The sequence below is a fragment of the Rhinoderma darwinii genome, chromosome 11 (genome assembly GCF_050947455.1).
Source record: "Rhinoderma darwinii isolate aRhiDar2 chromosome 11, aRhiDar2.hap1, whole genome shotgun sequence".
NCBI classification, from domain to species: domain Eukaryota; kingdom Metazoa; phylum Chordata; class Amphibia; order Anura; family Rhinodermatidae; genus Rhinoderma; species Rhinoderma darwinii.
In genome coordinates this window covers 79751717-79774545 of record NC_134697.1, presented here as the reverse complement: position 1 = coordinate 79774545, position 22829 = coordinate 79751717, and the positions used below count along the sequence as shown (strand labels likewise).

Below are 22829 nucleotides of genomic sequence, written 5' to 3'. Positions count from 1 at the left end.
GGTAGGGGTGTTAATCGGCTGCTTACACCCTTTCATCTTACCATAAAATAATGTAGCCTAAGGCCTTATTCACACACGCATTTCAAGTCCGGGTGCGGTGTGTTTAAATAACTGACAGTACACTAACCAATGCAATTCAATGGGGCTATTCACACATCCGTGTTTTTCCGCAGAATGTGTGTCCGTTGAATAAAACTCACTTCAGGTTCTATTCTGGTCTGTTTTTGCAGATCAGACAAGCCCATTGAATTCTATGGGTGCCAAAAAAACACGAACAGCACATGGACGACATCTGAGTGCTGTCCGTTTTTAAGACATCACTTGAAGAAATGCAGAGAAAATTTTTTTAAATTAAACCAGGAAATGTTTGGAGGAGAAACATGAACGAGAAACACGGATGCCAAGCGGAAACCACACTGACGCAACGCGAACAGCCATATGGATGAAAAAGGATCATAAATGGAGTCTATACTAATTTATTAAAACGTTCATGCCTCTTAATAAATTACATGAATCTCAGGCCGTCCATGCACCAGAAAGTCAAATCTACGACAGCTATGAGCCGGCAAAGATTTGTGCTTGGATGACCAAAAAAAGCTGACGATCAAGCAGGAAAACCAGGTGTGGTCCATCGTGCCTATTGAATCGCATCTTCGGAAATAGAGAGGAGAAACCAAAGAATATGCTGCGTGAAGGTGGGAAGGAACCATTTATGTTTGGTGGAAGACCTTTATGCCACGACCGATGTGCCACTGGGGAGGTTTTTAACGGCATCTGAGTGGCACCCGATAGCTTTCACGGACCCATTCACTTTAGCGGGTGAATCGGGTCCGTAAAAACGGTCCCAATTCTCTGAGCCGTGGAAAGATAGGACATGTCCTATCTTTCCACAGATCACTGACGGGACCCGGCCGGCGCAAACTGTCGCACAATGCTGGTATATCTATGGTTGTGCTCAGACAGCACCGGTATCTTCGGGTGCTCGAGATAGGGTCCCAACCCAGATGTAGGTCAAGAATTGTAATCTGCACACCTTGATTGTGTTCAAAAATAAATCGGCGCCGATAAGAGCGGTCAGCCGCCATATACAATTGATAGCAGCGCTACTACCAACAAAAATTCACGCAGATCGAGTCCCCAGTACGGCTCAGTGCCCGACGAAGGTCTCACGACCGAAACGTTGACGTTGCACGCAAAGCCTCTGGCATTTATCCTGAGATATAAACAAATAAAAAGATTATTTTTTAACACAATCAAGGTGTGCAGATTACAATTCTTGTCGCACAATGCTGAGAGAGCATTTTTAAAGCGATAACGAACATTGGATGTCCTCCTCCCACTTTGATAAAAAAGAAAGTTTTTTTTAATTAGGTGGATTATTAACGCTTTCCAGCTGCAGCCATTTTTTTATGTAGTCATTTTAGTTTTTTTCCTCCCCGCCTTCCAAAAGCCATAACTTTTAAAGTTGTAAAAGGGCTTGATTTTTGCCGGACAAGTAGAAGTTTTTAATAGCATAATTTATTGTACCAAATAATGTATTGGCAAGCTGGGAAAAAAAAAATCTTTATGGGGTGGTATGGAAAAAAACAAACGATTCCTCCATTGTTTTTTGGGTTTCGTTTTTCTGACGTTCATCGTGCAGTAAAAACTACATATTAACTTTATTCTGCAGGTTGATACGATCACAGCGATATCAAATTGATATGGTTTTTATTATGTTTTAGGAAAAATCTAATTGTTAAAAAAAAAAAATTTTGTGTCATCGTATTCGGAGACCCATAAGGGTATGTTCACACGGCCAAATTTCAGACGTATACAAGGCGTATTTTGATTCGTTTTACGTCTGGAAATACGTCGGCAAACATCTGCCCATTCATTTGAATGGGTTTGCCGACGTACTGTGCAGACGACCTGTTATTTACGCGTCGTCGTTTGACAGCTGTCAAACGACGACGCGTAAAAATACAGCCTCGTCAAAAGAAGTGCAGGACACTTCTTTGGACGTTTTTGGAGCTGTTTTCTCATAGACTCCAATGAAAACAGCTCCAAAAACGGACGTAAAAAACGCCGCGAAAACGGCGCGAAAAATGCGAGTTGGTAAAAAAACGTCTGAAAAGCAGGGTCTGTTTTCCCTTGAAAACAGCTCTGGATTTTCAGACGTTTTTGTTGACTACGTGTGAACATACCCTAACTTTTTTATTTTTCCATCTACTGAGCATTGTGAGCTCTTGATATTTGTAGGACAAGCCAGTTTTTATTGGTACAATTTTGTGGTACTTAAGCATTTTTGATCAATTTAATTTAATTTTTTTGTGAGACACGAGGTGACAAAAAAAACCAAAAACAACAAAACAGCAATTCTGGCTTTTTTTTTTTCTTACGACGTTCACCATGCAGTAATAACGGTGCATTGTAATAGTTCAGACTTTTACAGACACGGCTATACCAATTATGTTTACTTATTTTTACATTGCTTTAGGGGGAAAATGGATGAAGAGATGGTTTGTTTTTAACTTTTAATATTTATTTTTTTTGGACGTAAAAAAAACAAAACTGTTTTTTACTTTTGGATTATTGGTCCCCCTAGGGGACTTGAACCAGCGATCGTTGGATCGATTTACTGCAATACTTTGTCTCTGGCAGGAACTAATAGGAGCACAAAGATCGCAGACCTGGGTGCCTTCATTAGGCCCCCAGGCTGCCATGGCAACCATCGGCACCCCACGTTTGCGTCATGGGGGGGACGATGGGACATCAGAGGGGGCCGCTCCCCCTCTTTCTAACAACTTCGATGCCGCAGTCGCTATGGACCGCGGCATCTAAGGGGATAAAATTAGGGGGATACTGCTCTTTGCGGTGAAGTGTTGGCTGTAACATACAACGAAGTTTGGAGAGGGCTTAGCCCGTGAGCCAGCTCCATCCTTCTCTTCGCTGGCTGTAACGTAAGTGTACGTCAAATGTCTGCAAGGGATTAAACAAACCATAAAGATGGGAGATCAAGCCCACCCTTTGAAGACAGTAAAGAACACATCTTTCTAGCGTAGTAGGAACTGTTATGGTCAGAGAAGGCCAAAAAGAAAATTTGTGATAGTCTGAACTTTACAGTGGGTGGTGGGCTGCATTTAGTGTTAAAATAGGAAAAAAATTCTATCAAATTTAGTGCTATGGAGAAAATTATGGAGACGAGAACGTCTGAGATTTAACCACCATGAAAATGCGGAGGTATCCATTCGAGGAGAAACCGTTGGATTTGAGAAAAAGAGGGATCAGCAGGGACACAACGGATAAATAACGACATATTTTTGTTTAATGTTCTTCGGGATAGGGTTCGAATTGTGGTACATGAAATAGGCTTGATTGTCGTAGTAATGATTGTTCATCTCCATACATTACCGACGATTGCTCCTTGTGAATGGTGCTAATGAGCGCCGATCAACATGCTGTATCACCGATCGAAGCTCATTTTCACAGCCAGTGTATGGACGTCTGAATACGACCCCAAGGGTACATTCATACGTTGCATTTGAGGTGTGGTTAGAGCCGCATCAAATTGCGGTAAAAAATGCATACGTTTTTCAGACGCGTTTTTTATTTTTTTTGCGGTTCTAACTGCACATTAACTGCAACGTCTGAATACATCCCAAATGTATAACCATGATAGATACCACAACTGAACTAAATAATGAGGGTATGTTCATACGGAGTGTTTTCAGATGTTTTTCGGCCCGTAAACAGCCTGAAAAATCGGAAGCAGAACGCCTCCAAACATCTGCCCATTGATTTCATAGGGAAAAACTGCGTTCTGTTCCGACAGAGCGTTTTTTAACATAGAGTCTATGAAAAACGGCTCCAAAAACGGCTGAAGAAGTGACATGCACTTCTTTTTCGCGGGCGTTTTGAAAAACGGCCGCGAAAAAGAAGTGCATGCCACTTCTTCAGCCGTTTTTGGAGCAGTTTTTCCATAGACTCTATATAAAAACAGGTCGAAAAACGGCCGTTAAAAAGGCAGCGAAAAAGGTGAGTTGCTAAAAAAAACGGCTGAAAATCAGGAGCTGTTTTCCCTTGAAAACAGCACCGTATTTTCAGACGTTTTTAATTTTGTGTGTGCACATACCCTTACAGTAATCCCAGCACTGCTTAGATCATATATAGTAGATCACACAAAATGCCGTTTTAGGGCTAGTCCACACGTAATGGAATCGCTGCGTATTTTCTGTCCGGAATTGCGGGCGGAAAATACGCAGCAGAATACAGTAGCACCAAAGTGGGTGAGATTTAACAAATCTCATCCACAAACACGCTGCGAAACTTCCTACCAGAAATGGACCTGCGTTGCGTATTTTTCGAACCGCTGCATGTCAATTCCTGCTGCGGAACGTGGACTGAATTGCTGCGTTTTTCAGCGGAGATGTCTCCATCTCCCAGCCTTGAGAAAAACGCAGCAAAATCCACATCATTTTCTGCAGTAAAAAACGCAGGAAATGGTGCGGTTTTTCCGCGGCGGAATTTCTGTGGAATTTTTGCAGAAATTTCCTGCAATAATTCCGTTACGTGTGGACAAGCCCTAATAGTATGCAGCGTATATTCTACCCCAAAACGTCACAAAAACATTACTTGTCACGTAACCAGAATACATTTTAAGATAAATAGCTAAAAAAAATAATATAAAATATAACATGAGAAATCGGTAACATATTCCACACCTCTACCCATGAGTACGTTCTGGATCTACCCACTACTGCAGACATCCACACCTCGGTGAAGAGTTAAAGTTTATTTTGGTATCTTACGGGTTAAGTTTCCCAACCCCCCTTTCCTTGTGCCAGTGGTTCCTGGATTGATTTCATTCCTGTGCATTGATCCTGGCGGCATTTGCATGCTGAACAAGCACTACATACACAGACGAAGCTGCATGTGAACCAAATACCAATAAAAATAAAACCGTAAGGCTAACACAATAATAATTGTCTGCAGGAGAGGCCATTACAAGGGAACGCGGAACGCGTCATGAATACCAATTGCTTAGGTGCACATGAAGATGGGGGGGGGGGGGAGCATTTATTGAATGTCTTTAACCTGCACAAACCAGTGGCGTGTTCAGCGCCCAATCAGGCAGATCGTATCCGGATCCCCCATAGGAAATACATCTCATTTTCTAGGCTTAATCTATTGATTTGACAAACGAAAAAAATAGACCAAATGTACACGCGACAATAACACACAGCCTTTTATCAGGACTGGGAACACATCAATTTTACTCAGATTTGGAGAAGTATCACAGCTAACAAAGGGTATCTTCATAAATGTATGAAGAGCCGTAGAATATTGCGATAATGTGTAAAAGAAATGGTAAGGTCCAGCGGGTTGCCAGTTTCATAACGCTGCCAAGTATAGTCACAAGATCTTTATTTATTCGCAGAACAAGCTGTATGTGAAAAGTGCACAACCCTCTTACATACAAATTGTATCATTCCAACATATCTCCTGCCCATCAATTGACTACAGTTATTAAAAGTAACGGTCCTCTTACACTGGCCAATTTTGGTTGGTGCAACGAGCGCCGATCAATGAGACAGCTCGGTGATCGACGCTCGTTTGCTCCTGTCACACGGAGCTATGGATGGGGAGGAGTCGTCGTTAAGCCGATCACTTGTCCCCATATATTATGATCATGTAGGCAGCGCGTCTCCCTGTTTACACAGATGTGCTGTCGACAACGATGAAATTTTGGTTTTTTTAAAACTATACGATCAGCAGATGATCGAGTGTTTGTTCGTTCATCTGCTGATCGCTGACCTGTTTCTATGAACGATCGTTTGCGCGATAATTGGCCCATGTAAACTTCCCACTGCCATAATACAGTTGCATTTTATATAGTATATTTACTATCGGTGTTTACTAAAATAGGGGTGTTTGCTAAAGAACAATAGAAGGAACCACCCAATACACTTAAAAATGCTTACAGGAGAAACAAAATGGCAAATATTCAGCCCTCTATTAATATAGTTACACATAAGTTAATCATGAATTAATGATTTTATATACTAATTTACTACCAATCAAGAAATCACTAAACGCTGCTGTTCTACATTTGGTTGGGTCGGCTGGGTTCACACTGTGCGTTTTTGTTCAGGTTTTTTTTTTTAACACTTATTGTTTTGGTAGATAAACTCCCACGTCCTCAACAAAAAGCAAATGTTAAAAATGCAGTGTGAACCCAGTCTAATATACAGCTGTTATCAGTATTTTTTCAGATGCTTTTTTTTTATGCCGTTTTTAATTGCACCTCAACCGCTATGTGTGAATGTACCGTACCGTACGGGTATGGAATCAGCATTTACAAAAGAAGTCTTGCCGCTACAAACTGGTTTACAAAAATGTTTTTCGGAGAACTCATCAGCCTGCTCCACTCCTGAAATGTACTAATCTGCTGGTGACGTCAGGGCACATTTTCATTTGGTAGTCCATGTGCCGTCCAATGGACAACCTTTAACATTTTCTTGATATTGCTTTGGGCAAAGCTATGGTGCGATGTGACATTAATACGGAGTAGTCAACACACTACGCAACTTTACGAGAGCATTCGCAAAATCGGATGTTTGTGTATATGATGAGAATACCTTGTTTGAGAGAAACATTCTTTACTTCTTGCAGTCTCTGACAAATTTTCCTTTGATGTCTAATCTCGTACTTACTAGATCTGCTAATGGACCAGACTTGCCTATATGGGAGTTGTGTTCAGTAGTACAGCGGCATATGTAAAGTACCAGCCAACTACAGTATGGTTCAACCGTTTATCATTTTACAAGGAGTTTACCTGATCAAAAGCATAGGTGAATCAATATACTGGCTTAAAGAGACTCTGTCACCACATTATAAGTGCCCTATCTCCTATATAAGGAGATCAGCGCTGTAATGTAGGTGACAGCAATGCTTTTTATTTAAAAAAACGATCGATTTTGGTTTATACTAATTACTTTCTTAATGCCCAAGTGGGAGTGTTTTTACTTTAGACCAAGTGGGCGTTGTACAGAGGAGTGTATGACGCTGACCAATCAGCGTCATACACTCCTCTCCATTCTTTTACACAGCAGCATCGCGTTCTTACTAGAACGCGATGTACAGCCACATACACAGACATTAACGTTAATCAAGTGTCCTGATAATGAATACACATGATCATCCAGCCTGGATGTCATGTGTACTCAGAATCCTGACATTTCTGAATAGTTTCTGTGAGATTTCCAGCAAGGGAAACAAAATCTCGTTTACCTCGTAATCTCGCGAGATTACGCGTAGCTTGCTGGAATCTCACAGAAAATATTCAGAAGTGTCAGGATTCTGAATACACATGACGTCCAGGCTGGATGGTCATGTGTATTCATTATCAGGACACTTGATTAACGTTAATCTCTGTTTATGTGGCTGCACATCGCGTTCTAGTAAGAACGCGATGGTGCTGTGTAAATGAATGGAGAGGAGTGTATGACGCTGATTGGTCAGCGTTATACACTCTACAACGCCCACTTGGTCGACAGTAAAAATATGCCCACTTGGGCATTAAGAAACTCAATAGCATAAAGCTAAAAATCGCTAATAAAGTGGTTTAAAATAGATCGTTTTTCTAAATAAAAAGCATTACTGTCACCTACATTACAGCGCCGCTCTCCTTATGTAGGAGACAGGGCACTTATAATGTGGTGACAGAGCCTCTTTAAAGGCTATGTGCACCTTCAAAACCGATTTTATTATATATATATATATATATATATATATATATATATAAATAAATAATCGATTTCGAAGGTGCACATAGCCTTTAAGAAATGGCAATGGACATAATTCAGAAGACTTTAGGTGCCAGTTCCACCATCCTAGAGACAGGAAAAAAGTACCATTGGCATAAATAGAGAATAACCCAAAAACTCAAGACGCCAGCAACAAGTTTCTCTGTTTATTGGCTTCTTGGTTCTTGGGATTTGCCCAGCCTTATATACTATCCCTATGGTATTTTGGCTGAAGTCGTCTATTAATGCACTGAGCTAATTGCTTATAATGTAAAAACGTCCTATATAAAGTCTACATTTGTACTTATCCAGTCTTAAAGAAACGGCTGTTCAGCGAGACATCTGACCATCCCAAGGATGTGCCAGACATTCCCACTACCAGCGCAACATTGGAAATTCTTTGGAATACTGAAAAAGGATAGTTGGAAACTCACATTATTCTCCATCCTCCCCTAAAGGAGATGACCACGCCTACAGATGGATGATGTGTGGCTAAATCTTATGCCCGGTAAAGAAGCGCCGATCAAAAATATTGCACGTTGAATGGCACTTGTTTGCTTCATTTAAATGGAGCAAGAACTCGGAAATGTATGCGGACGAACGACTGGTAATACAAAATGTATAGGGACAAACAATGGTATCTTTTTGGCAGCACATCCTGCTGACAAGCGGAACTTTTTTTTGGCTACGTAGAAGATCCAATTAGGCAATTGCCCTTTTTACGCAAAGATCGTGAAGGAGCGTTTGTACCAACGCTCATTCGGGGCAGTAAATGGCCCATATAAAAGGGCCTTTACTCACATATGTAATGTAATATTGCTCACTAATAATAGCATCCTAGGATATATAACCGTTCTATAAGAGAGATCCCAATATATATTTGCGCAGACGCATACAATTATTGCATTTATAATTGCGATTAGTAATCTCTGTACGTTTTGCTTTCTTACAAAGCATATGCCATGAGTTCTGAACACAAACACACAGAGAGCAGCAGAAAAACAGAATGTTCCCGTTAGGGGAATGTTCTTATGACAGAATTATTTTCCTGAGGAAAGAACACGCTGTCACAACCCTTGCCAGTCGCAGACAGCCAGTGACTGAAGCTGCACCCCTGGGCTCCTGCACCATGATTTTTTTTTTAGGGTGGATAAACAAATAAGGCTGGAGCAAGACACGCGTTTTAACACGTTTGCTGCCAAACCAATGGGATGAGAAAATCAAATAATCCGGTAAGAACGAGGAATTATCAAACCGCCAGTTAATTCAATTCAGATTCCGGATATGATCTACAAACAGCATATAAAAAGGTGCCCATACATACTGTATATATTGAATAACTTATAGAATAACCAATAATTCTATCAATCAAGACGTTTTATATAGCAAGCTAGGAAAAGGAGTGGACTGTACAAACACTGCTGGTGTTAATCTCCTGACTAGGATAATAAAATGCCAAGGAGCTGAAGGGCTCAGATTATTTGGCCCATAGGCACAAAGAGATATATCTTGTCAATATGTCCAACTGCATGTGTTGCAAATGTGAATGATAAATTCACATGACATCGGTACGCCTCAAGATCTAGAGATCAGAACATTACTCACACGATGCTACGCACTGCTATCTTTACCCATTCTCGCAGAGGATCCGTTTGAAACCTCTATGCCTAGTTGGGAAATGTATAATAGGGACCTACAACAGTCCCATGTCATTTACTGCTTTGTTGTTCTCTTTTATGGTAAATGAACCACTACGACACTTCTAATTATGCAACAGCATCCTCTACTAATAATTCTGCAAAATGGTAACATTCATACCAGTTCTTCTCAACCCAGATGCATTATTGGTCAAAGTAATAACTTATTAGTCACTGACACGTAAAGGCTATGTACACCTTCGAAATGGATATATATATCTATATCTAAATCTTAGTCAGTGTGATTGGTGCAACTTTCAAATTAATTTTTATTAAAAATTATTTTAACTTTTTGAGATACAGCGCTCTGTATTCTCTATACAGAGCAGCTGTATCATGCGCTAAGACCTGAATCTGTCAGTGCGGCGTACCTGACGGTTTTAAGAGACGGTGGGTCCTGATCCACCTATAATCTATCACATGTAAGTTATGAACTTAGATGTGATGCATAACAGGTGGAACCTGCATGTCAGAGACACACTGGATCCGCTTTCACTGAATACATCAGTCCTGCGGAAATGACAGATTCAGATCTTAGCGCAGGATAAAGCTGCTCTGTATACAGGATACAGAGCAGCTGTATCTCAAAAAGTAAAAATAATTTTTAATAAAAGCTAATCTGAAAGCTTCGCCAAACACACTGATATATCTCTTTCAAAGGTTTACATAGCCCTTAACGGAATTGTGAACTAACTATAAAAGTTTGCTTACAACATCAGTGCCTATGAATTTAATGTTAAGTTAAATTACAGATCTAAAGGATACCGTATAACAAGCCTACTGGCTGGGTGACTGTTTCCTGCAACTTTAGGACCTGTTCACATCAGCGTTGCCCTTCCGTCGAGGGGTTCTGTTTCGATTCCCGTTGAGGCGTTAACCTGACGGAAACCTTCAACTGAACCCCTCAACGGAAGGGCAACGCTGATGTGAACAAGCCCTTATCTATATTCCACTTGCCAAAAAGATATGGGTCTGGTCCCCTGGATAAAATGAGCACCGTGTTCCTATTGCGTCACTCCTCCCATTCCATTTAGATAGTAAGCTCTTACGGGCAGGGACCTCTCTCCTTTGGTCTCATTATTTGTTCATTTGTCTGGATTGCTTGTCTTTTTTCCGTTATGTCCCCAATTGTAAAGCGCTGTGGTATGCTTTGGTGCTTTATAAATAGATTTCTTAGATAACAGGTTACTGTATATATCTCCGCACACACATATGAGTATATATTGCATATAGTACAAGATCAACTTTCACACTTTCTACTAAATACCTATTTCAACATGCACATAACATTTTCTGCAGTCTCACTGTCCCTAAGTGACATTACTTCATTTATATTCGTATGAGGGAAATGTTACGCCACATCTAAAGTTAGCTTGTGAGGTCTAATGCATGATGACATGCTCTTCCAATGTCATACGTCTCAATAATATCTATAAATCAGCTCTATACAGAACGAACATTGCTTAACCCCTTAATAGCCACTGGTGCTTCAAGGTTAACAACATTGGTTTTTATATTAGCGAGCTACATAAACCCTGCACGACCTCAAACAATAAGGACCATGTATATCTTTTTCTTAAAGCATTGCTCTTGTTTAGAGGTAAAATATTAGGGAAAATGCTGGATATATATATATATATATTATAATATGATTCCGATAACGGCAACAGATTAGTGAGCTGATTAGAATTCCTTACTATTTAAAGAGGACCTGTCACTATATAATATAAGTTGAACTGGTATTCTGAACTGATTATGTGTTAGTAATGTGTTCCGGAGATATGACCCCTTGTTATGTTGGCTCCCTCTATGCTAATTTGCTGTAGTTAGTCAACGGGGTGGAGCTAGCTTCCCTGACTGATGCTGACAAATCAGCACAAGGCAGCCTGAGGGTAGTTCACGCCCTGTTCGCGAACTACAGAAAATTAGCATAGAGGGAGCCAACACAACAAGGGGTCATATCTCTGCAACGCGAGGGTCTAGAAAAAAATAAATAAGAAAAACCGCTGGAATCAGGAAGACGGCGCTAGTCAGGTCAGTTAACCAGTTCAACTTATATGACCTAGTGACAGGTCCACTTTAAGCCAGAGTGCAGCAACCTGGGAGGTTCAAGGCTGTGCACTGTATTGCAGAGAGAGGAAATCTAGTAATTCAACACAGCACTCTGTAAGGTGGTGGATAGGCACAGAGGACGTCCGCGGTGTAATCGCTATAGGAGAATGTAGAATCTAATATGGCTGAGCGATTATCACCTAAATCAAAGTCACGATTAATTGAACATGTAAACTCGATTGTGATTAATGAACGATTTAGGCCACATCCCCTTTTGCATGCTACGCTATAGAATTAATATTTATCCCCTGAGCCTGCTGGGCGATATACCCCCTGACACTGCTCCCGCACAGAACATTGCCCCCATTGTGCTCCTTTAACTGCCCTCAACACCGTATAATGTCCCTATAGCTGCCCTCCACAGTATAATGTCCCTATAGCTGCCCTCCACACAGTATATTGCCCCATAACTGCCCTCCACACAGTATATTGCCCCCATAACTGCCCCTTACACAGTATAAACCCCCTATAACTGCCCTCCACACAGTATGATGCCCCCTATAGCTGCAGGTCACAGTTTAATGCCCCCTTTACCTACCCTCCACACAGTATAATGCCCCCTATAGCTGCCCTCCACATAGTATATTGCCCTATAACTGCCCTTTACACAGTATAATGCCCCCTATAGCTGCACGCCACAGTTGAATACCCCCTATAGCTGCCCCCACACAGTATAATACTCCCATAATTGTTCCCATAGCTGCTATCCACAGTATAATACCCACATAGTATAAAGTCTCCCGTAGCTGCACCTATGCTGTATAATGCCCCACAGCTGCCCCCACACAGTGTAATGCCCCCATATCTGCCCCCACACAGCCCCAATAGTGCCTAATAAAATACATACTCACCTAACCCCGTTCCAAGAACAAATGGAGGAGATCCTTCTGCTCCAACGGGCTATTTGGCTCGGTGCAGACAGGAGTAAGTACATCACTGCCCTCCGCCTGTCTGCGCTGAGCCGTGAGCATCAGACGATCCATAGTGTATGGTAGGGCAGGGATCGACAGAGCTCCTTGCTCTACCATTAGATTTAACTCTTGAGGACGCAGCTACAGTTGAAACCGGGGGAATTTTTTTTTTCTTCAAAAAACAATGCGCAAAAGGACGTTGGTTAATTGAACCGAATTTCGGGGTTTTTTTTCCGATTAATTGACCAGCCCTAGAACCTAACATAAGGACAGGCAACAGAACAAAACACTTCCCAGTTGCTTTTGAGGAAGAATTCAGATTATTTCGAGGAAAAGACACGGCCTGCAAGATTACACCCTTTCAGAGCTAATAACAGGGCACAGACACAGGTATGGTAAGGTGGCACAAAATGAAATGAACACAAAGCAAAGCTATATAGTTACCAATGTATTACAAAGCCAAAAGGGACAGAAAACCTTTCTGTACAGTCTCCCATGAAAATAAAATTATATAGCGCGGACAGTTCACGGGATGTTGAACATGGACACGGTAAGGTAAATAGCACAGTGTGAAGCACAGCAGGGTAGGATCAGAGATACACAAAACACGCAGGATGGCAACGTAAAAACAGAGAGGACTCAAGAAACGAGGGCATTACTGAAACTATAAGGACTCAAGATATTTGAAGCTTACCCAATCAAGTGATGGCTTAAAACATATTAAAAAAATCCCAAACCCTACAAGGCATACTATATTGTGAACATGTTTTATAAATAACCTTTAGGCCGAACGCACACGTTGCGTATTACGTGCGGTTTTGCAGTACCAGCAAAGTCTAGGAGATTCCAGGTAATATTTTCGAAACCGCAGCATGTCAATTTATCGTGCGATTCCGCTAACGAATTCTATCCCTGTAGTTCTAAAGAAATACGCAGCAAAACCCGCAGCATGAAGACGCAGCTATTTACGCAGCAAACCGTAAAAATTGTACCTAAAAACACAGTTAAAAAAACACCTTCAGGTGCTTTTTCCTGCATATTTCTTACGGCTGCATGCGGTTTTGCTGCGTATTTTCCGCAGCAAAATTTTGCCTCAAACCCTCAGGTAATTCCACAGATAAAATCTAATAGTGCGTTTTTTCTGCAGTTTTATGTGCGGTCTTTACATTTTTCCGCGGAAATAGGTGCGGTTTTATGCTGCGTATCTTGGTAGGGGTTTTTTTAAAGCTAGAAAGACAATTCACAAGTGAAAACGCAAGATATATTGACATGCTGCGGATTGTGAAAAACGAAACCGCAGGTCAATTTCCGTGCAGGAAAAATAAATCTGCAACGTGTAGATGAGATTTCTACTTTGTTGGTACTACATTCTGCAGCGGATTTGCCGCATGAAAATATGAGCGGCAAATCCGCACGTGATCCACATCGTGTGAATTTGGCCTTACGGTCATATGTATCAAACAAAACGCGGTCTCCTGCCATAACCGTCTATATTGTTCTTTGCAATCATCGATTCATGTCATTCATACAATGCAGTTGAAGCCGTATCCTTGAGAAAAGCAGCCTCCTACTAAGTACGTGTAAGCCAAAACACAGCGCCGAGGAAGGCATGCACAGCATCACCGTACCGCTTACCAGTTTTGGGCATCAAGGTGATTGTATTCATTAAAAATGGTATTTGTCCTGCCCTACATTGGTGGCTCCTGGAGTCTTGCAACACAACAGCAGAAACGCACTGTATGTCCTAAAAAAAAATGGAAAACATTTAAATTCGTCATAGAAAAAAAACAAAAAAAAAACAACTTAAAATGTAATTTTATTTACTGTAGCGGACCATGTTAGATGGCTGAATCAAGAGACTGATTATTCCAGGGCACGATTACATAACCATCTCGTTATATGCATGAAATATGGAGATAAATATGGACACAAAATATAGACTGGTTAGTGATTATTTAGAAGGGAATCTGTCAGTAGTTTTAACCCCTACCTCTCAAACTGCTAACGCCGCTAAATAGGTGACAGGGAAACGGGTATAAACATATCCAGGCTGCCGATACTGCATTTTTACTGGTCGTTCCTTAGGCCACATTCAGATGACCGTATTTCAGTTATTATTTCAGTGTTTGGAAGCCACAACCAGGAGTGGAACCTACACAGAGAAAATGTGTGATGGGAATATTTGCATGGCTTCCGTGTTTTGGACCCACTTCTGGGTTTGGCTTAAAAATACTGATGCAAAATACTGACCAAAATACTTTCGTGTGAAAGAGGCCTTAAAGGGGTCTTCCGGGACTAGCAATCTAAGGCTCTGTTCACATGACGTTTTGTGAAAGCTCTCGACATACACGCTAAACGGCTACATTCACACGACAGTGAAAAACGGCCGTGTGACGGACGTTTTCAGAACAATGAAGTTCTATGGGTGTATTCACACTGCCTTTTTTTTTTTTTAACGCCCCGTGGATACTGGCCGTTGAAAAATAGGACATGTCCTTTTTTGGGCAGTTTCCACGGCCAAAAGGCTCCTATAGAACTTAATGGATCAGTTTTTACCGATCGTTTTTCAGGAATCAATCCTTGTAAGGGCCAGTAAAAACTGATCCTGGCCGAGGACTCCCCGGACACTGTGCTACTTTGAGCGCTGAGCCAGAGAAAGCCCCTGACACCACTATCCATATATGGACAGTGATGTCTGGCTTTCAACAATGGAGTCCCCAGCCAGAACATCGCAAGATCTCTGCCCAGGGACTCCTGTCTTGGGAAAGCCCTTGACGTCACTGTCTATATATGGACAGTGGCGTCAGGCGCTCCCTCTGTTAGCACCCCCCCATATAGATCATACCCCCTGCAAAAAGCACCAAACCCCCAGTAGATCACACCCCGCTCTGTAGATTGCACCCCTGTAGGAGTGGAATCCCCGGCTAGAGCGTTGCCGATGCATTGGACAGGGAATCCGCTCTGCATCGGCAATGCACTGGCTGGGGATTCCACTCCTAGAGGGAGCCCCATTGGCGCCATCTACAGGGAGGGGGTGTGCATGGCACTTTCTACAGAGGGCACTGTGGCACTATCTACAGAGGGCACTGTGGCACTATCTACAGAGGGCACTGCATATATGGGGTCACAAACTGAGAGCCTATGTTCTATATGGGGGCATAAACAGGGCCTAACTTCTACATGGGGGCACAAGGGCCCACATAAACCTGGATTCAGCGCTGCTTTAAGTTATTTGTGAATAATCCCATAAGAAATAGACCCTAGTGGCAAATGACTGGCTTCATAGATCTCTAAATGAGGTTGTCTTCTGCTGGACCTTTAAGGCCTATTATTATGTTAGAGCCTGGGCCCACTGGAGTATCCTCTGCTTCTCTGGTGGGCCAGTCCGAACATCAGGTGGGGGGGGGGGGTCAAGACTGCTGATAGATTCCCCTTTACGTTGTACTGTATGGGCGTTTGAATTATTTCCTCCTATATTGTAGATACAAACGCAGGTCAAATAAAGAGGTTATACAAAGGGTAAAATAACACTGTGCGTTTTGCAAATTTATGAGCAAGGAATGTACATTTGAAAAGCATCCACTTAAATACAACTACAGAAATTGCTTGAAAAATGTATCACATTAAATAATCTTGTGCCTGATATAATGTTTAGCTATTGCTCCCCACATGAAAAGCCAAGTAAGGATCTGTTTACACTTGTGTTGATTTTATTCCTTGATGGAAACCTGACTGACCTATTATAAGTCAATGGAGGAAAAAAATAACAAACACAAAAAAAAAACAGATCCTAAAAAAACCATAATAGATCAAATGGATCAAAACGGATCGTACTAAATCTGTCATGGATCCTGTAAAAAAAGAAGCCATGATGCCAGTATGAACAGTCTCTAAAATTCAAATTATTACGTGTTTCATTTGCCTCCTGTACCCAGCAGAACATTAAAATAAGCACAAAAGGAGTCAATTAAGTTGTTAAAGTAAAAACCTGAAAAATCACGTCTGCCATTGTCCTGAACATCGTGCCAATGACCAAGCCCAATGTCAGCCATAGGACTCAAATAAAGTGCTATAAAAAAACTACACTACCCAAGGTCAACCCAAAATGTAGTGTCAAACTTTCTACCCAGGTAAGTATTAATTTCCATAGTTTATGCAAAATGTAATGTAAACCGACTGGAATGGGATTCTGTTTTAAGGTCTGTAATCAAAGTCTATTACAAACCAAAGGGTGGCTAAGGACACAATATTGCACACCATATTGAACAATTGTGAGTACAGAATCAGGGCACCAGGAAAGTGAGAGATAGCAAAGAGGGGAAGTGGAGAGGATGGAAAATAGCCAAGTGGAATTATATTTTGGACCAGTGGAATAATGAAAAAAAAAAGCAAAAAAGCAACGTGAGCATTACTCAGAGGGGTAGAGACCGGAATGTGACAGGATCACACCATGTCCTGCATTTAAATATTACATTTTGTGACTTGATTAATACTGAAAAGGAAGAAAAAGAAAAAATAATAAAAAATGTGTTGATTTTTTTTTTAGCCCATGATGTGACTTGTCTTAGTGACCACCAATACGCGTTTTAACGCCGGTCACTAAGGGGCCTCAGGCTAGGCTGCCGCCTTTCTACGGCAGCCTAGTCTAAGTCCTGCACGGGTTTCCCGTGCAAGCTGGATCGGGTGCTTGGCTGTCCTATGCCCCCCTTAAATGATGCGGTCAATAGGGAACGAGGCATTTAAGTAGTTTACAGATGGAGGGAGCTCCCTCAGTCACCCATCAGAGGCCCACAATTGTGATCGAGCTTAAAAAAGGTCCCAAACCTGTCCTGGCTATATGCCTATTAGGCCGTGCTAGATGCAAGTCTTAACAGTTTGCCTGTCAGTTTTACACTGACAGACAATAATGCTTTGGTATACGAAGTATACCAAAGCATTATATCTGCAACTAAAAGATCACATAGAGAAGTCCCTGAGTGGGACTGAAAAAAGAAGTAATACATGTTTAAAAAAAAAACAAAACAAAAAACACAACACCACCACCACCACCAACAACAACATATCTTCCATTAATAAAATGGTTTAATTTAGCATAACTGTAAAAAAACAAATAAAAGTACACATATATGGTATCGCCGCATGAATTGACCCAAACAATAAAGTTAAAGAGGCTCTGTCACCACATTATAAGTGCTTTATCTCCTATATAAGGAGATGGGCGCTATAATGGAGGTGACAGTAATGCTTTTTATTTAAAAAAACAATCTGTTTTCACCACTATATTAGCGTTTTTAGATTTATGCTAATGAGTAATGCCCAAGTGGGCGTATTTTTACTTTGGTCAGCGTCATACACTCCCCTGTACAACGCCCACTTAGTCTAATCAGCCTCATGCACTTCTCTCCATTCATTTAGTCAGCGCATAGGGATCCTGCTAGATCGCTATGCGCTGTCTTATACTAACACATTAACAATACTGAAGTGTTTAGTCAGTGAATAGACATTCCACGGGATGTCTATTCACAATCTCTGCAATTCGTTACGGTTTCTATGGTAGTTAGAGCAGAGGAAGCGTGATCTCGTTGTAACCTGTCATTTACAGCGAGATCTCGCGATATTACACGTCCTCTGCTGTAACTACCACTAAATAAAAAGCACTGCTGTCACCTACATTACAGCGCCCATCTCCTTATGTAGGAGATAGGGCACTTATAATGTGGTGACAGTCTCTCTTTAACATGTAAATTAAGCTGCACGATGAACACCGTGAAAAAAAAACAAAGCGCAAAGTACAATGGCAGAATTTCTATTTTTTCCCATTGCCTCCCAAAAAAGTAATAAAAAAGTAATAAAAAAGTTCATCAAGTAGTCCCTTTACCTTGAAAAAAGTACCAATGAAAATTAAGTCTCGTGCCGCAAAAAACAAGCCCACATATCACTACATTGACTGAAAAATGGAAAAAAATGAAAACTTATGGCTCTTGGAAAGAGACAATGCAAAAACAAATTATTTTAATTCAAAAGTGTTTTATTGTGAAAAAGTAGTAATACATGTAAAAACTATACATATGTAGTATCGTCGTAATCGGACCGACCCATAGAATAAAGGTAACGTGTTATTTACGCTGCACTGTGAATGGCATAAATGTAAACTGCATAGGACAATGGTGGAATTGCGTCCCCCGAAACAGTTAATAAAAGTTAACTCAAAAATTATATGCACCCCAAAATATGGTGCCATTAAAAAAATACAACTAATCCCGTAAAAAAGTTCTCACACAGCTATTTCGACGGAAAAATAAAAAAGTTATAGTTCTTTAAATGCAACGATGGAAAAACTTGCTTGGTCATAAAAGCCTAAAATAGGCTGGTCACTAAGGGGTTAAAGAAAGGCCATTGCTCTAAAAAGCTTCAATAGGAGCTATGGCAGATTAACACAAAGTGCGAGTGAATATGAGGTGGGACTGCTATGGTAAGAACGTAAACATTCATTAGTTTGGAGCAACTTAAAGGGGTTGTCCGAGATTATTAAAAATCATCTACTTTTTTTTATTACATAAACAGCTCCACTCTTTTTTTCTAATCCCAGACAACTCTTTATAAGGGCATTGTAGCCTCAACATTTTCCTTGCTTAACTAAGCTTACCTCATAGATAGACCAAGCATCCGGTCATTTCCAATGTTTAGTCAACTCCTGGTGTTAAGGCCCTGTTTACACTGGGTAATTATCGGGCAGACAATTGTTCATAGAATGCTTGTCTGCCCGATAATTTCCCTGTATAAACAGGGCAGCGATCAGCAGATGAACGAGCAAACGCACGTTCATCTGCTGATCGTATAGTTTGAAAAAAGCAAAAAAAATACTATCATGGTCGGCAGCACATCTCCCCATTATTATCATGTCGCACTGCCGACATGATAATAGCGTATGGGGACGACCGATCGGTGTAGCGACCACTCTTTCCCATCCATAGCTCCTTGTGACAGGAGCTCCTTACTCTCACAGCACAGCGTGATCTCGCGAGATCACGCTGTTTTGTCATTCACAGCGTGATCTCGCGAGATCACGCTGTGCCGTGATTAAGTCCCTCAGAAACTTTACCGAAGTGTCGGGAGTGTGAATAGACATCGTGTCCTGACTGGAGGTGATGTCTATTCACTCTCAAGACACTTCGGTAGAGTTAATGTATGAGTAAGTGACAGCACAGCGTGATCTCGCGTGATCACGCTGTGCTGCGATAGTAGTTAAAAATGAATGTAGAGAAGTGTATGATACTGATTGGTCAGCGTCATACACTCCTCTGTACAATGCCCAGTTGGTAAAAGACACCCAGTTGTCTATTAAGAAACTAATTCGCATAAATAAAAAATGACTCATAATAACTCACTCCCAATTATGACATTATACGTCACAATTGGCCATGCTTCCATATACTGTATTGTGAGATTGTCACACATGACTGATAGTGAACTCTGGAAGAACATCACATGAGGGAGAATGGTATAAATTGTCCTAATGCAGGCAGTTATGCATTTTATCTTACTAGCAGTATGAAGCCTCATATTAAAATACTTCTATGGACTGGACTTGCGTTCGTTACATAAGACAAACACAAAGATGAGGCTGAAGTGTCCCTACATCATTGCCTGTTCCAATTTCTATCCTCTATCGATGGGTTGAGATAAAAGCCAAAAATGCATGTGCTTTAATTGCGGCAAAGTAAATATCATAAAGCAGAGTAGTTGACATGTGTTTGTCAAGTCAGCACACTCCCTGTGTCCCTACCTAGGCAAGGCCTTGGCTATAACAGGAAGGTCATGTTAATACCAGTGCTAAGCATCTCTTGGCTGCCTAAGGGTGCCAAGAAACACACGGCTGTCCACTTTTGGTCCCGTGGTGCAATAGTCAGCTGCTTTCTGCAGCTGTCCGAGATCCGAGCAACAAATAAGTATTTCCATATATCAATCTCTCCATCCCAATTATTTATTTATTATGTAAGCAAGTATAATTTTTCGGGCAAGTATGGCCTCACTATTACGAGGAATCGGATAATATCTTGACGTTTGCCCATACAGAGTGACGCCAAGTTCTCTCTCCACAAGTTCACAATTAGATAAGCCTAGAATGAGGATTGGCTTCTTCAGGTATAAATACCTGAGCACTGAGCGTACTTTAATTCCTATATGCAAGATAGAGAAGGGTGAACGGACAATTTGATCTTAAATGGGACAAAATTGACTTGTCCTTTAACCCCTTCCCGCCGCAGCCCTTTTTCAGATTTTCATTTTAGTTTTTCCCTCCCCACCTTCCAAAGGCCATAACGCCTTTATTTTTCCGTCGATATAGTCCTATGAGGGCTTGATTCTTGCGGGACAAGTTGTAGTTTTTCGTAGCACCATTTATTTTGCCGTATAATGTACTAGGAAACGGGCAAAAAATTATTTGTGGGGGTAGAAAATGAAAAAAACAGCGATTCCACCATAGTTTTTGCGCGCCATTTTTACGGAATTCACCGTGTAATTAAAACAACATGTTAATTTTATTCTATGGGTCAATACGATTACGCCGATACCAAATATATATAGTTTTTTCTATATTTTACTACTTTTACAAGTAAAAACCGAAGTGTAAAAAAGAAAATGTATTTTGTTTCGCCAAATTCCGAGAGCCGTAACGTCTTTATTTTTCCGTCGATTAAGTGGTATAAGGGCTTATTTTTTGCGGGATAAGCTGTAGTTTTTAATTATACCATTTTGGTGTAAATGTGACGGTTTGATCACTTTTTATTTCATTTTTTGTGGGAGATCAGGTGACCAAAAAATAGAGATTCTGGCGTTTACAATTTATTTTTTTTTACGGCGTTCACCGTGCAGGTTAAATAATGATATATTGTAATAGTTCAGACTTTTACGGACGCGGCGATACCAATTATATATTATTTTTTTTTTACTATGCTCTAGGGGGAAAATGGGAAAAGGGGGGTTTTTTGAACTTATAATTGTAATTTTTTTTTTACACAAAAAAAACAAAACGTTATTTAACTCATTTTTACTTTTTTTATTAGTCCCACTAGGGGACTTCAACCAGCGATCGTAGTATATCGTGATTCTGACAGTCTCCTATGAAGCCCTGCCGGAGGCAGAGCTTCGTAGGAGTACCAAGATGGCGGACCTGGGGGACTTCGTCAGACCCCCAGGCAGCCGTGTGAACCAACGGCTCCCCCCGATCTCGCCGCGGGGGTGCCGTTGAGACGTTACAGGGGGTCGCCCCCCTGTTTTTAGTAATTTAAATGCCGCAATCTCTATTGAATGCGGCATTTAACGGGTTAAACCCGGAAGTGTCGGCTGTAACACACAGCCGACACACTCGCTCTATGGAGCGGACTCAGCCCGTGAGCCCGTGAGCCCGCTCCATATTCCCCCACCCGGCGTGCGCCGTATATATACGATGGATGTCGGGAAGGGGTTAAATAATTTCAGCTGTTGAAACAGAACTATCATTATTTTTGATATATCCAGAACATGGAGCAACCTTATAACACAGAATGCTGACCTATACATAAATATCTGGATAGAGCACTCCACTTGTGTTATTGAAATAGAAGTGTTAATCCTCACGATATATAGTAACACAAAAAAGCTAGATGGGAGATTGCTTAGGCCCCATGCACACAAACCTATTTTCGCGGCCGCAATTCGCCCACAAATCTGCGGGTGAATTGCGGCCCCATTAATTTCAATGGGCCCATGCACACGACCGTGGTTTCCACAGTCCGTGCATGGCCCAGGAGCCTGGACCGCAAAAAGAACGGACATATCTTATGTCCAGGCTCATAGAAATTAATGCACATGGCCGTCTGAGCCACAAATCACGGCCGTGCACACCACTACGGTCGTGTGCATAAGGCCTTAGATTGTGTTTAAGAAGAAAAAAAAACGCTGGAGGATGATATGAGATGGAGATTGATACTCATATTAATTACTCACATTATTTTTCACCTGAAAAAACATATATATGATAAAATATATAATTAAAACATACTTACAGTGGAAAGCATATAATGTAGAAGCATGAGGTCTGACGTGGGGCAGTCTTGCAATATGGACAAAAGCCGTCTAAGCTTTGCTGAAGGACACCATTAAAAGGGTTTTTCAGTCCCCAAAAATTGATGGCCTATCCTCAGCATAGGCCATCAATAGTTGATCGCTCGGGATCTGACTGCCAGGACCCCCGCCAATCAGCTATTTTGAAGGCGCCGCAGCGCTCGTAGGAGCGCTGCTTCCCCTTCATTCCGGTCACTGCTCGTATTGTTAATCACACA

The 22829-nt window shown here is 41.3% G+C and overlaps 1 protein-coding gene across 3 annotated transcripts in view; it reads right to left on the bottom strand.

Moving 5' to 3' along the window:
• Positions 1–22829, bottom strand: part of ZMIZ1 (zinc finger MIZ-type containing 1) — a 318498-nt gene that overhangs the window by 180744 nt on the left and 114925 nt on the right. For all 3 annotated transcript variants that reach the window (XM_075841809.1, XM_075841811.1, XM_075841810.1), the window contains one exon: positions 14143–14251. The gene's annotated coding sequence lies outside the window, so the exon portion shown is untranslated. The remainder of the gene's footprint in view (positions 1–14142; positions 14252–22829) is intronic.